This window comes from Mesocricetus auratus, unplaced genomic scaffold (assembly GCF_017639785.1).
Source record: "Mesocricetus auratus isolate SY011 unplaced genomic scaffold, BCM_Maur_2.0 Super-Scaffold_4256, whole genome shotgun sequence".
In the NCBI taxonomy this organism is placed as follows: domain Eukaryota; kingdom Metazoa; phylum Chordata; class Mammalia; order Rodentia; family Cricetidae; genus Mesocricetus; species Mesocricetus auratus.
In genome coordinates, this window is record NW_024429182.1 from 57,322,043 (window position 1) to 57,336,760 (window position 14,718).

Below are 14,718 nucleotides of genomic sequence, written 5' to 3' on the forward strand. Positions count from 1 at the left end.
CCAAGAGTCACAGAGGTCAGACATTTGTGACTTATAAAGTGATCCCCTTATATCTTAGGATCCCACAAACTAACCAAATCTGCTCAATCTCTGCATGGAACATAATGGGTTATGGGTGGGAGATGCACATATTGCAGGTTGCCACAATTCTCATCGGATAGTGGTGAAAGCAGAGACTGGGGTTCAACCATGGCAATGTCCCAGGTCACTAAGGACTATAGCACTATAGCGAGAAGTCACAGTGTCACAGTGCTGTGTGTGGGGGCTAGAAGGAGAGTTAGTACCCAGATTTGTTTGAAGCAATGTGGGGGTTCATGGACTGCTGCCTGTCCAGTGAACAGCTCATCCGAAGGTGGCTAACCTCAGTCTTGGTTCTGCTGGTGCTGCCAGGACTCTTAAGCTTCACATAGAAGGATTTCTGGGGTCATTCTCTTCCTTCTTACATACCAATCTCTGAAAAGGATCATTTTTAAGGGTGTAGGGATAGTTACAGCCATGAGGCAATTAGTACAGGCTCACATTACAGCTCCAAGATAACAGAGGCTGGGATCTACTTATGACAAAATTGGGGGTGTCTGTTAGTATCATAGCCTGGGGTCCACCCATGGAGTTGACTGGAGCTTTCACAGTAAAAATTTGGGGTCACCTACAGCAAGAGTTAGACATCAGCACTCAACTGTCAAGGCACTAGATATTACACCTTGCATACCTGAGGACCTGCCAAACTGTTATGACTGATCAATCCTGGGGTCCACCTCAGATCTGGAGTTCCAGTCACTTCCATCAGGGCTGCCCTACTCTCTGATGCTTCTAATATCATTGATTTTTGAGTGCTGACCCTATAGGTTAGAGCCCCAGAACTCTCAACAGAGGCCAAGAGCAATAGTATACTCCAAGTGGCCAGAGGGACTGGATATCTCTCCTGTCCTCATTCTGTAGGGAGACCATGATGTGTCTCTGGTTGGCTGGGGAGACTGAGGCCAGGCTGTGAGATCATTAATAGGATTCATCACTAAAAAGTACTGGTAAACCTGATGGCTAGGAAACGGATGGTGACGAGCGCCCAAATTAGTTGCCTCGTTGAAAGCACTGTGTCCAGGCAAGATCAGTCAAGCAGACAGGGACAAAGGCTGAGGGTTGGCCATTGATAGGCTGTTCACCGGCTCTGCAGCAGTATAGGATGAAACCTCTGCCCCCATACTCCTGTCGTGGTCACCATACAAGCTGAATCATGAGCAGCTCTAGCATGGCAAGGTGCCCGGGGCACCACTGTTCTATGAAGGGCGCCAGTGGGCTAGGAGGCTGTAAGTTCTCGACCCAAAGGGAGACATTTGGGTACAATGCCAGGCCCTGTCTAAGGGATTCAAAGTGGGAATTATGGTGAGGCTGTCTTTGGAGAATTTTCAGGACGGGTGCGGGTGCGGGGTGAGGCGAACGTGCGCTGGAACGATCCAGGGTGGAGGTGGGCCCTGCGGGGGCCCCGGCGGGGCTTTGCACTGATTGGCTGACGAAGTAGGGGCGGGAATTCTGGGCGGGGCCACTCCAGTTAGAAAAAGCCCGGGCTAGGGGGCCCGAAGTACCGGGTGCGGGAGGGGGGTGGGGGGTGGGGGTGGGGGGTTACGGGGGAAACTGGGGAAGATGAGGTGCTGGAGGAGAGTTGTGTGGGGCCGAGGAGCACCTCGGCATCTGGAGTCTGGCAGGAGTGGTGAAGGGAAGAGGGGCTAGTTCAGGCAGAACAGAGGCAACGGGACCTGGGAGGAGTATGGTGAAGTTCCCAGGCATTGCTGAGGTTGAAGACATCGGTGTGGGGCTAAGGGGCCTGAACTAGGGTTGGTGAGGAATGGGGAGCCAGACATTCATCCCGGTCACTTTTGGTTACAGGACGTGGCGGCTGGTCGGATAAAGGGGAGCTGCTGGGAAGGGTTCGACCCCAGACCTGGCAGTGGAGGTGTAGCTGGCAGCGGTGGGCAGGTGAGGAACGCCTTCTGCCGGGCAGGTGAGTCTCCTTCTTCTCTCTGGGCCTCACTGCACTGACCTTCTAAGAGAAGGTTTAGAGAGCGAGGCCGGTGAGAAGAAGTGTCTGGCCTCCCAGCAGACTGGCACATGAGAGGCAGGACAGTTAGCAAAGGAGACATCGTCTCGGGGGGAGCCGAGACAGAACAAGGCTGGGGGACCATTGGCCACCCCGGAGTGGACAGAGCATTTAGAGGGGAGAAAGAAGAGGGCGCAGGGCTGCCAGTAAAGACTGAGGCTGCTGACTCCAGGGAGGTGATAGGTGACCTTGGAGACAGTGGCAGAGGCCATGGATCCAGCAAGAATAGAAGCATTCCAGGCTGGGGTCAAACAGGGTAAGATGGGGTCACAAGACACAGATGGGTCCCCAGCCGCCACCACATCCCACCCACCGTGATTCATTTAGAAGCAGGTTCAAGAGTGGCTCTGGCAGGGCTTTCCAAGGCCACGCCAGAGCTTCGAGGGCCGGAGAGCGGGAAAGAAAGGCAGTGCGGACAACATAGCAGGGCATCACCAGGAGGGGAGTGGGGGCTGCGGGTGTTGGACTCCAGGGGGATTTCACAGCAAGGAGGCTGCAGCGGGTCCAGCCTGCAGACACACCATTCCCACGAGGCACTGCGGCCCAGGGACTGGCGCGGAAAGGGCCCACAGTGGACTTGGTGCACTGTATGCCCTAACCGCTCAGCCCCTGGGTCTGGCATGACAGACAGAACATTTCCAGGGGAGTCAAGGGCACAGGATGAAGCCAGACAAGGCGAGGCAGGCGGGGCAGAATGGGTGAGGTTTCTAGGGAGGGAGGTTGGGGCGCAGGTAGAGCGAGGCAAAGCAGCTGGGGTGGTGAGCCAGCGAGGCACTGGCCTCCAGAGTCCGCGGCCAAGGAGGGCCTTGCGGGCAGCGACGGAGCGGTGATCGGTGCCTCTGAGAGCTCGCACTGGAGACTAGGGTAAGTGTCCATCTTGCCTGTGGCCACCAGTCTCCTCCCACCCAGGTGGACTTCACTCATGGTTTCTTCTCTTCCCACAGCCAGGTCTCCAGCAGAGGTGGATGTGCCTGCCAGCCACTGAAGGCCAGGATGGCGGGTGTGGTCAATGATAGAAAGATATTACATGGTCCGGTGTGACGGAGAGGACAGAAGGACAGTCATCCAGCCTTCCAGGTGAGCATGCTCCTCACCACAGGGCCAGAGCACTCAACCATCTAGCTGCCCACCATTCACACCAGATTCTGACTTTGCAGAACACCATGGGCTGGCGCCGTGGGACACTGCCGCAGAAGCCGTCTGTTCTTTTACTTTTCCCAAAGAGCTAACACATCTCTGCTGCTCTCTGGATCCTCCTCCCCCTACCTTGAACCCTCAAGATGAAAGGTAAGGACTCTTTTGCCCATTTCGGGTGGGGCATGGCAGGTTGCCAAGCCCAGGGGCCTCATTCTCTCCTACCCACAGAAATGGTGCTACCCAGCTCATGTCTGGGCCTTTGAATCCGGGGACTTCTTTAAGTCCGTCTAGTTCTGAATCAAGAGTATGTTGTGCTCGGAACCACTACACTTACTGCCTCAGGAATCGGCTCGAAGGTGAGCCAGGGCACCCTTCTGAAGGCTTGCCCAGCCCTTCCCACTCCTGGCCCCCACTCATTTGTCTTTTTTCTCTCTGCAGGTGAAGCTGAAGGAACAGACGGTGTCAACACCTTAAAAGAGCAGACCCACAGCACCCACCCCCACCCCTGAGAGTCCATCTTCATGGCCAACTCTGCCTCGCCTGGGAGACCACCACCCACATCATCCTGGAGCCAAGCCTCTACTCCGGGATGGATCCATCACCATCTCCCTCCTGTCTTTTTCTTCCTTCTGTCCTTTCCTGTAAACCTATGTTCTTTCCTTTTTGTTTTTTCTTTGCTTGAGAGACTCAAAGCATCCGTGACTCTGTTTCCCCACCCCTTTTGAATATAATTTGCACTAAGTCGTTTGCACTGGTTTGGAGTCACGGAGACAGCCTTGTGTCTCTCCGTGTGAATGTATACAGCGAATGGTCGGGCCCCTTTGGCCATGCCACCCCAGTGCCTGCCTGTCATCCACCTCTGTCTGGGGGCAACTGGGTGTGGCCGCGTGCTTGAGGCCTCGCCTTCCCCTTGCCTAGTCTGGAAGCAGTTCCATCATAAAATGTTCAACATGCTCTACTTCATCCTTTGTCCCTCCCCACCAGGGCCTCACCAGAGGTCCTGGGTCCATCAATAAATACAGTTACAGTCATTTGTCTCAGGGGCTTGAATCATGTCTGCGACTCACTTGGGGGAGTTGGGGGACAGAGGAAAGAAATGAGGGAGGGGGAATAAAAAGGGATGGGGTATATAGCACCCAGAATGAAGAAGATTATGGAACGGGGAGGGCCTCTACAGTGGAATGGGAAATAATGAATGTGGGGGGGGCATGGGACACACAGAGAGGGGGCTCATGCCAAGAAGTTATAGTATGGAGGGGGGCCTATGAATATGAAAGGGTCCCTGAGGAATGGGCAGAGGAGTAGGTATTACAAGTGAAGAATGGCAGAGTGCCATGTGATGACAGAGGCAGGACTGTGAGGAGGCTCCCTAAAGAGGGGGGCTGGGGAGGGGAAGAGCATCCTCAGCAATGAGAGAGATGCTGGCCCCCAACAAGAAACCTCTGGATTCCACACTGTTGCTCAGTCCTTCCTGGATAACTCTGAGTCCTCACAGTAGTCCCAAACCCTCTTGCATAATGTAGGCTGTAAAGTGAATCAGACATGCAGTTGGACTCATAAGGGGTAGGCAGCCATTCTTGAGCCTGGGGAGGCCACAGCCACATAAAGGCCTCTGGGCCTCCCTCCTGCTCTGAGCCTGCTGAGCTCTGGACTGGAGCCCAGATAGATGCATACAGTGGTACCTTCCCTTGCTGTCTTCTGTGGGTAGAAGCTAAAGAGCCACAGCAGAGAGATAGGGACATGCACAGGTCTGAGTGTATCTGCAGTGTAGAACATGAGGTACAGTGAATACCCAAGGATGTTGGGAGGTGAGAGATAAAGACGGGTAGATGGAGGGCTGTCCTTGGGGGTCTTGCTTCCTAGGGTGCGAGCACTCATGGGCTGTGATTAGTGTTCTCACAGAGACAGCAGTTGGCTGGGTTGACCCCTCTGTCTCCAAGCCTCCTACCAGCCTCCTAGCTCCTAGACTCTTAGCTGTACAAATACAGGGAAGGGACTTGAAGAGCAGCTCTTAAAGATGAGGCTGGGGGTCCTTGGCCCTCATCCACCTCCCCCAGTCTCAGTGCTTACAACAGTCAAGAAAATCTCCTCCAGCTGACAAAGACCAGACAGGACTGACTGTCAGGAACACCCACCCTCCACCCATACCCTCTCTGGGCAGTGGGCCAGCTTCTCCCCGCCCTTACCACAGGTCTGGTCTCTCCACAACCCTTTTTCTCATCATCATTTGGCCCTCAAATTTGCTAGGAAGGGGTCCTCTGTGGTCTCCCTGTGCTAGGACAGGGTAGTTAGGTACACACTGGGTACAATTACACGTGGATGTTTCTCTGATCATCTCCACAGAGGATTTCAAAATCTTCTAGTCAGGCCATGTCCTCTTCCTAACCAACCCCCCTCCCCCAGATGTGACTTCTTCCAGTAACAAAGTAGCTATCTATATTACATCTTAGTGGTGGTGGGTATCTGTAGCCTTTATGAATATCTGACCATCCAACCCTGAAAAGGCCAGGCTCAGAAGATAAAAGTTGCCTTACAAGAGATATTGGCTGAAACAGGTAGCCCAGGAGACGGCTGTTGAGGATTGGGGTTAGGGCACCCAAGATGGCTCAGAGTCTGTCTAGAGACACAGAAATAGAATCACAGAGTGGAAAGGAGGTTCAGGAATGACATGAGCCCTCCTCCAGGCCCTACTTTCCTGGTCACCTGGAGAACCTGGCATGCTAAAACTGAGTTGTACTCAGACTTTGAGATGTGAGGTGCTGTAATCACACATTACCTTTCTGAAGTTCTACCCAGAAGATGCTGAGATAAATTTGGGGAAATGAGGATGTTAGTGTGGCAAGTGAGAAATTGTCCCTCCTCTCCTCTCTCACCAGTCCATGATGGACGCCTCCATGTACCATTCCTGTCAATATCACAGATGGTGAGGATGTCATGGGCCAGGGTCTACCCTGGGTTTACCCTTAGCTCCTTTATTTAACGCAAAGGGTTCTGAAGCTGGTGTCTGGGGCCAGGAGCACGCCCCCCCCACACCCCCCTTACACACACTGCAAGAGAATTGGAGGGACTGGGGATGTGGGGGGGGGCAGGACCTCAAGGTGCAGGCCCCCAAATCACTGTAGCTCTGCAAACAGGTGTGCCTGTGAGTCTTGGACCTCAAGAGCCTCTCCCAGGGGTGGGGGCTGGGAAAACAGAGGTGGCCCAGCCCCCCACACCCCCAGTCAGCACAGCCCCTCCATCAGCCCACAGTTTGGAATGTGTTTACCTTTAGCCCAACCCGATTTCCTGCTTTTTAGAAAAGGGGCTTAGAGAGGGCTGTTAGACAGGCTCCAAGCCTGCCACCCAAAGGCACTTTCAACCCCCCACCCTCCCACCCCACCCCCGTGCTGAGAAGCTAACAGGGGCTTGAATTTCATCCCCAAACCCCAGCCAGGGTGGTTAGTGGGGAGGGTGGGGAGGGGCTGGCTGCTCCGTGCTGCACGGCCTGGGAGGAGATGTTTCAAATCTTCATGGGGCCCAGGGTCCCCAGCACAACCCCCACTCTGCAGGCACAGAACTACAGGGGTCCTCACACACCCAACCCCCTCCTCAGCTATGTTTCAGTGACAAGTTTAGGTTGGACAAAGACTGGAGTAGCTCATTAGAGAGTCCTTATCTGGTGGTGTGGCCACAGTAATAATTCAGGGTTTGTCCCTGAAGACCCATGTGCTGTGGGTTAGTATGTCTGTGTGTCTGAGGGTCATGTAGTTACCTATACCCTGATCTGTGTGGCAGGATCTATATGCTGGCCAGTTGGCCAGGGGTTGGTGCTGAGGCTGAAGCTGAGGCTGAGGCTCTGTCCTTTTTCAGGATCTTCTGTGGGGATGTATGTGGGCAAAGCCCGTGTGGGAACAGTGTCTCCTGGAAAGTACACCCTTGAGTCTGACTGTGTTGGGCGTCTGTGGTTTCATGTCTCAGGTTGAACTGACTAACCCAAGAGCACGTTTCAGGCAGGAATCATGGACATGGGGGAGGGACAGCAGTCGGAATATTTGCTATCCCACTGAGTAGAGAACATTCCAGTACTGTGCAGGAAAGGAGACCTCTTAGGCCCCGGTAGAGGGGGAGCAAGGGGAGCTTCAGGTCTGACTGCAGTACACCCTTCAGAATCTCAAACATGGCATGGACTGCAGTGGCTGGCTTCCCCCCAGCCAAACTGCACAAGGAAGGTCTCCTTTCCACAGAAGCCAGAAGATTGGGAATTCAGTCTAGAGATTTATGTTGTCCTCGTCAGTCATGCAGACCAGTGCCTAACCAGAACCAGAAACTGGACTTGAATGCTGTCCCCTTCCAGCCTAACCCCAGCCTCTTCACAGACTTATCATATGTGTGTGCCAGTGTGAGTGTGTGTGTGTGTGTGTGTGTGTGTGTGTACGCGCGCTCTTGTGCGCGCGCTTGCGTGCGCATGTCCCATGAGGAACTAGAGCTTTCTCTTAGATTGTGTGAATCTCCAGAAAGGGGAACAGAAGGTTCTGGAAGGAGCTGGGGTCAGCTCTGGCCTCCCCTCAGGCTGTTGTAGCATTGTAGCCAGACTGGCTCAGTGGGGCTACCCACCCTCTTTCTTTTTCTCTCCTCTCCTCTCCTCTCCTCTCCTCTCCTCTCCTCTCCTCTCCTCTCCTCTCCTCTCCTCTCCTCTTCTCTCCTCTCCTTTCTCTTCCACCCCCCTCTCCTGGTGACATTGTTGGCCACTTTCCAGGGCTGAGGGGAGCCGGCGGGGGCCCTTCCTGGAAGCCCACCTGCAAAGGCTTGCTGGGAAGGGGCCTGCTCTCCCTCAGGCTCCCACCCGCCCGCAGCCATTTCCTGGAAGCAGTCACTGTGGGTATTCTGTTCCTTGTCAGTGAGAGCCTACAAATAAAGCAGACACTGTGCTCCTTGTCCTTAGGGAGCCCAGCTCCATCACCCCACACCTGGCAAGACAGCGGGCAGGCAGTCAGGCCACGGGGAGCAATGCGAGGCGGGGGCTGGACCCATAAACAGGCACAGGCGCCAAGCACAGGAGGCTCCTACCCCCCACCTTCTGTGCAACACCTCTGAGATGAGCACTTGCCAAAGCCCCAAACCAGCTATAGGTGAGAAAGGGAGGTCCCCAAGGACAGGGCAACATGCAGAAACCAGAGACAGGCTGGAAGCAGGCCCATGGAGAGGTTCCCCTGGACCCCTGGTTCTGCAGATATCTGCCTGAATGGGAGATCCCAAGGATCTAGGGTCACATGAGAGAGGCATTTCAATAAGGAATGGAGTGAGGCTTGGTTAAAAACCTTCACCTTGAGCCAGGGGGAAAGAGTTATAGAGAGTCAGAGTCAGGGTATTGTGGGCAACCCATACGGGAGAAGGGATTAGATGAGAAAGCCTGGACTCCTGTCTTTCTAGGGGGAGAACTAGAAAGAAGGACGGTGAGAAGCCTGAGCACAGGGGAGCCTCTGTGAACATCTACAGATTTCTTGACATGGGTGTACAGTAAGTACTGGGGGCACGCATCAGGCCAGGCCTCCACACTATAGGCTGAGGCCAGGGGACAGATGGAAGTAGGTGACTCCCAGGAGTGATCATGGGGTGCAGTGCTGACTAGGCAGGGCCATAAAAGACAAGAAAGTGACGGGTGCCTGGTGTCAGACTCTGGGGTGCACACGTCTGAGGAAGAATGGCTCAGAACACGAGTCTCAGCCCCCGCTCTACACTGTGCCACGACCTCACATGGGTGGAGGGCCTGAGGTAGTGCTGCCAGGGATGGGGCCTAGGGGAACAGTGGGGCCCCATGAAAGGCTGGGAAAGACTGGTTTATTCAGGTGGCATTCAGGTTGTGCACATGCGTAGTGGAGCCCATGGGACTAAGGGAGGTATACACAGAGCCCGCAACAGGCTCCCTATTGGCTGCTGGTGACTTCACTCCTGTGTCAACACCACCACGTCTGCAGCTTCCTGGCTGGCCAGGGTTTATGGAGCGGGACGCGACCCCGCCTGGGCCCCCACCTCAGTCGGCCCACACACTGGCCCACTGTTAGGGTCTTGGGGGTGGAGGCTGCACCATAACGTCCTGGTGGCCTCCTACTCTGTCACCCACCCCTGAGCTCCTGGGACAGTTCTTTCCCGCTAGGCATCCCTTGCCAGAGGGTGTGCAACCCCTACCTCCCTCTCCTGGAAAGGAGCTTGAGGTCCTGGGGCCATAGAAGCCTGCAGTTTGTGCCTATGGCTAAAAGTACAGCACAGAGCAGAGATCTCAGGCTGGACCAGGACCCTAAAGAGACTATAGGGTCTCTCTTATAGGTCAGCCTCACAGACTTGCCTTCTCTGGCCCTAAGTTCTTGCAGAGTGGCCGCTGGTCAGAGGTGATGACCACCTCTGCCCACCTGGCCTTGTGATTCCCCTTGGAGCAGGACACACTTCCTGGGCAGTTAGAAGGACCCTTCTGATGACCGGAGCCCTGCTTATTCCTCCTAGAGTCCACCCCCCCCCCAGCAACCAGGACAGGGAGGAGCTGAAGTTCTTGATTCCCAGTGTCCACTTGAAGAATGGTGACCCAGAAGGAAGCCTGTCCTCCCCAGAGAGGCTATAATCCCCAAAGTGGCAGCCAACACTAGGAGTAGGTGCATTTCTCAAAGAGCCCAGGACAGCCGCGTAGAATCTCTTCGCCTTTGTAAACTATGCTGATCCCTGCTCCCACCATCATGGGAGATGCCTGTTGGGGTTCTGAGTTGCTGCAATTTCCCAGGAGTCATCTGGGACCTGGACAGGATGAGCCTGGGAAAAGAGCCCTGGCCTACCTGAAGCTAGGATACTTTCATGGGGAGATATAGACGCACTGGGGCTCCCTGTAAAGCAGGAGGGAGAAGACTCAGACGCCCTCTCTCCTGCCTCCTCCACGGTTCCTTGTCCACTAGCCTCTAACACCAGTGAGCCATACCCAGGAATACTTGAAGGGTCATACTACATTTTAGTACGGTCAGAATGGAAAGGCAAAATGGAGTGTAGCAATGAGGGTGAAAGACATGGAGGGAGACAGAGTTGGCAAAGCAAACTAAAGCCCTCTGGGGGACACTAGGAACGAACCTACCAACTGTCACTAAATCCCAACTCCCAACAGTGCTTCCCTATGAGAAGGCCTTGGATGCAATTCCTGTCCCTTCACATCCCTCCCCATATCCCCGCCCTATGGAGTGGTCTCTATTTGCTAGAGCTGTGACCTGTCTCTGCCCTGCCATGAACCCCTCCCCTCACCAGGCATCACTGTCCCCTACTAGAGGGTGAATGGCCTCCCTCTCCCTCAGGTCGTGGGGCAGAGTACATGTGTGCCAAGAGGGGCCCCCGTGGGCCACGTGGCTGTTTGCAGTTCATGAGAAGCAGCTGAGATAAAAAGCTGTTTTCCCAGTGGGCATGGGGCCAGAGGGGGCTGAGGGGGCCACGGAGTCAAGGCCAGGCTGTAGGACTTTATACAACCTTGGCCTCCCCCTCCTATGTTTGTACCTGCAGGAGGGGGTGCAGCTGCAGAACAGGCCCCGCACGAGGCTAACGGCTCCACTAACTCTCTAGACTTTCCCTGACTGCCTATGAGTCCCAGGTGTTATCCTTCCCCATTGTGAGGTTCCACCATCCAACTACTTAACTACAGCTGCTGGTGATTTGGGTGGGCATAGCCCTGCCCAAGGGACTGCCAACCTATGATCAAGGCAGGGGGGACAGGTGTCAGTGATATATGGACCAAACTTGGCAGACATGGAAAGAGCCAAGATAAAAAGATTAAGGGTTTACATTACACTCAATCAAGGGTAGATGCTCACAGAGGGTTCCTGGGAACTAGTGAAGTCTCCTGGAAAAGGGACTTCAAGCTACTAGGTAGGCCTCTGGGTAACCTCTTTGGGTAGCCAAAATGCCTTGGGCCTAGAAGAAGACCCCTATCTCTATCCACCTGGCCTCACCAGGCATGGAAGGGTAGTCCTCCAAAAGAGTCCTCCAAGATTTCTTATCCAGCTGGGAATACTCCCTTGGCCCAGCCCAACTCGTGCCAGCAAGGCTTCTGGTGGGAGCCTATGTGGACCCTAAGAATAGACTGGCAAGAGGGCCTTGGCCACCAATCTCTTGAGTAAGATCCATGGGTCTATCACTTGGGGGAGTCGGCTTCAAGTCTCCCTGTAAAACTAGGAATCTGTGTAACCTCCTCATACAGGCCTGTGAGTCCATAAACTCATGCCTTATCCATATTTGAGTCCCTCCCTTGCATGGCCAGTGTCTCCCTGGTGTCTTAAGAAGAGTGCCTATTCACATCTGCCTGGGTCCTGCTTGAAACCTATGACAGGGGCTGGAGAGATGGCTCAGAGGTTAAGAGTGCTGACTGCTCTTCCAGAGGTACTGAGTTCAATTCCCAGCAACCACATGGTGGCTCACAACCATCTGTAATAATGCCCCCTTCTGGCCTGCAGGCGTACATGCAGACAGAACACTGTATACATAATAAATAAATAAATCTAAAACAAACAAACAAAAAAAAGAAACCTATGACAGTTTCCAACCCCTAATCTGGCTATGTCAGTGAATATCTCAGAAATGGGTTTCCTTGAACAATCAGCTAGTATTGCTAATGAGTAGATTCTTCTTATGACTCAGTTTGATGTCTCTACCTCCAGAGAAGACAACTCATCCTTCTTCTACCTGGGCCGTACTTTCAAAATGACAGCAGAGCCTGCAGGGCCCAGATGCCAATGGTCCTCAGTGGGTACAGTCAAGACTAGTGTTCCATGGGGATGGGGATGCATGTAAGGACTCTTAGCCTCCCCTGAAGCCAGGGAAGGAGGCAGACAATGGTAGGAGACACATTGTTCTTTAAGGGCAGTGTCTCCATTCCATTCAGAAAACCTGCAGGAAATAGGGAAGGGGTAAACAGGGTATCTGTAAACTCTGAGGAGAGTTCCAGAAAAGAGAGACTATGTCAGAAAGGTCACATGCTTCACACCAGCCTTCACCTCCAGCTGATGAACCCTAACAATTACCAGTTCATGGAGTATGAACCATGTTTCCTAGTTTTATTTTTCTTTATTTCCCCAAGCCTTCACCTTCCCCACTCCACTAACACAGATGTGTTCTTATTTATTTTGAGATGTATCATGTAGCCCAGTATAGCTTTAGAATTCACTGGGTAGCTGAAGATTTCCTTGAACTCCTGCTCCTCCTGCCTCCATCTCCCAAGTGCTGACATTACAGGCATGCACCTCCACATCTTGTTTACATGGTATTGAGGATTGAATCCAGGACTTGGTGCAATGCTAAGCAAGCATTCTATCAACTGAGTTTCATCCTAGTCCTATTTTTAAATTTTGAAACTGAGTGTCTAGGCAAGATCAGGCAGCTCCCATAGCACAGCATGACCTGTTTAACAACTGTTGTCCATTCAGGGAAGGGCACTTGGTGTGGCCTGGCTTCTCTGTGCCTCTTGGCTTTAAGACTTCTGTTCCAGACTGGGCATCTCCACCCATGAAAGACTTCCAGAAGGCTACCTGGGGTGCCATGGGGACAGTACTAGCCAGGGACACCAGGAAGCTCTGAGGATGAGACCTTAGGGTGTGGCAGCCTTCTGGGCAAGGAAGAGGGTGCTCTGGCTATTGGATTCCCCTCACCACCAGAACATGGAAATGAGGCAAGCTGGCATACTGGACACTGTTGGGTAGGCCTCTGATAACACAATTCTGGCATACCAGCTTTGCTGTGTACCTTGGGCCCTTTTCCACCACTTTCTATAGGCCCAACCACCCCCTGGTATCACACACGTGCAGGTAACCAGAGGTTCCTAAACGTCATGGGGCAACCAAAAGATAGTTCCTGAGGACCTGCTACAAAACGCAGGGAAACAGACGAGGAATTTTCTAGAACGTAAAATGGTCCCACTGCTAGGGCCAGCAGAAACCCAGCCCACACGGTCCCTCCCTAGTCAGGCAGTGTAAGCAGGACTGAAAGGGGCAAAGTCCTAGGACACTGACCGCACAACTCAAACAGGACAAAGGCCCGACCCCCTGGACAGGCAGTGGGGTCATGGTGCAAACTTGGGCAGGACAAGAGAGCCCCTCAGCGTTGTGAGTGTGGCTCTACTTTGCCGTCTTTGCCACACTCCACAGCCTCTCTGGGGGAGGTAACCAGGAACTTCTGAGCCCAGGGAGCCCATGCCAGACCTGCTACCCTCACAGTGAGGCAGCAGTTCAGCAACCAGCCTCTGTGGAAAGGAGACCTGCTTTCCCTAGCACATGAATCCTTCCTGGGAGACCAGGGTCTCAAGGTGCCCTCTTTCAGTCAGATCCTCAAGTTCTAACCCCAGGGGCCCAATTCCAGACCTCCCTTGTCAGTCTCAGGAAGCACTGTCCCATTTTTACTTCTGGGGGCCCTTTGAGAATCAGGGGACAAGGGAAATGAGTTTCCTCCATTCCTGTCCTATTGAACCCAGCACTGGAGGAAGTGTCCCTTTGCCACACAGTGCTGGCAGTCAAGGAAGTCCCCAGAAAGGGGACACTGATTTCCCTCAGAGACACTGAAGCTGGTGAAGAGAAGGGACATACAGAGAGGTGGAGGAAATCCTAGCCCAGCTTCCAGATATTTCCAACAGCTACCATCAAAGTCCCCAACCCTAAATGCCAAGTGCTAGCTCATAAGATTCCACAAGTACCTCTGGGACATTCTGGGGACTAAATACTGGGTAAAGGGAAAAAACAGCTATGCTATGAAATGACTGTGACCATCGTGGATCAGTCTCACAATAGGATGGGAACGATGGGCTGGCTTTTGCTCAAGAGGAGACAGAATCACAGTGCCCTAAAAGTGACTTAGAGGGCTGGGAAGACCCATAGTCAAGGTCTTGCTAAATCTAGAAAGCCTCAGAGTTCAGGCTACAGGGTTAAGATGGAGGCTGTAAAACCCTGCACATTTAAGAGGAGGCAGGGTGTCTGCAGGTCTCAGAGTCCTGGGTATGAAGGGAAGAAATGCTGTATCCAGGACTAAGCAGGGAGTGGGTGTGAGCTCCTTTATCACCCCCAGAAACTCTACACAGCCCTTCTTTTGGAAGTAAGACCCTCTGGACCTGGAGTTGTAGCTACAAATGACTTATGAGCAAAAGTCCACCTTCTGGACCCCCTGCCCAGGCAAAGCAGGCCTTTCTTCTGGTGACAAATGGGCAGGAGGGGGATGCCCAGCTGCCGGAGCCATCTGGCTGAGGAAGACACTAGCCCAGAGGGTGTGGTGTGGCCTGCTCAGGAAGGTCAGAGGCCATGCTGGCCCGGAAGAGCCTCCAGCCACCTGGGCAATTGCAGTTCGGCGGGTCCCCACCCGCCCCTCTCCACAGGATCAGAGGAAATCACAGCAGTGCAGGCAAAGTGTTTATTTTCAAATGACATTTCTAAGAAAAATGGCCTCCCCCAAACGCTTGACCCTATGCCTGGAATGTGGGGAGACAAACAGCTGTCTCGACTCCCAGGCCC

General features: G+C 53.6%; 2 long non-coding RNA genes across 2 annotated transcripts in view; one reads left to right on the forward strand and one right to left on the reverse strand.

The window, feature by feature from the left end:
• LOC121142006 overlaps positions 1 to 14,718 on the reverse strand; it is an 88,260-nt gene that overhangs the window by 64,017 nt on the left and 9,525 nt on the right. The gene's annotated exons all lie outside the window — the stretch shown is intronic.
• Positions 1,619 to 4,260, forward strand: LOC101824833. The gene is made up of 5 exons (XR_001197480.3): positions 1,619 to 2,956; positions 3,037 to 3,169; positions 3,250 to 3,379; positions 3,458 to 3,585; positions 3,668 to 4,260. It is a non-coding gene; the product is annotated as an uncharacterized LOC101824833 (long non-coding RNA).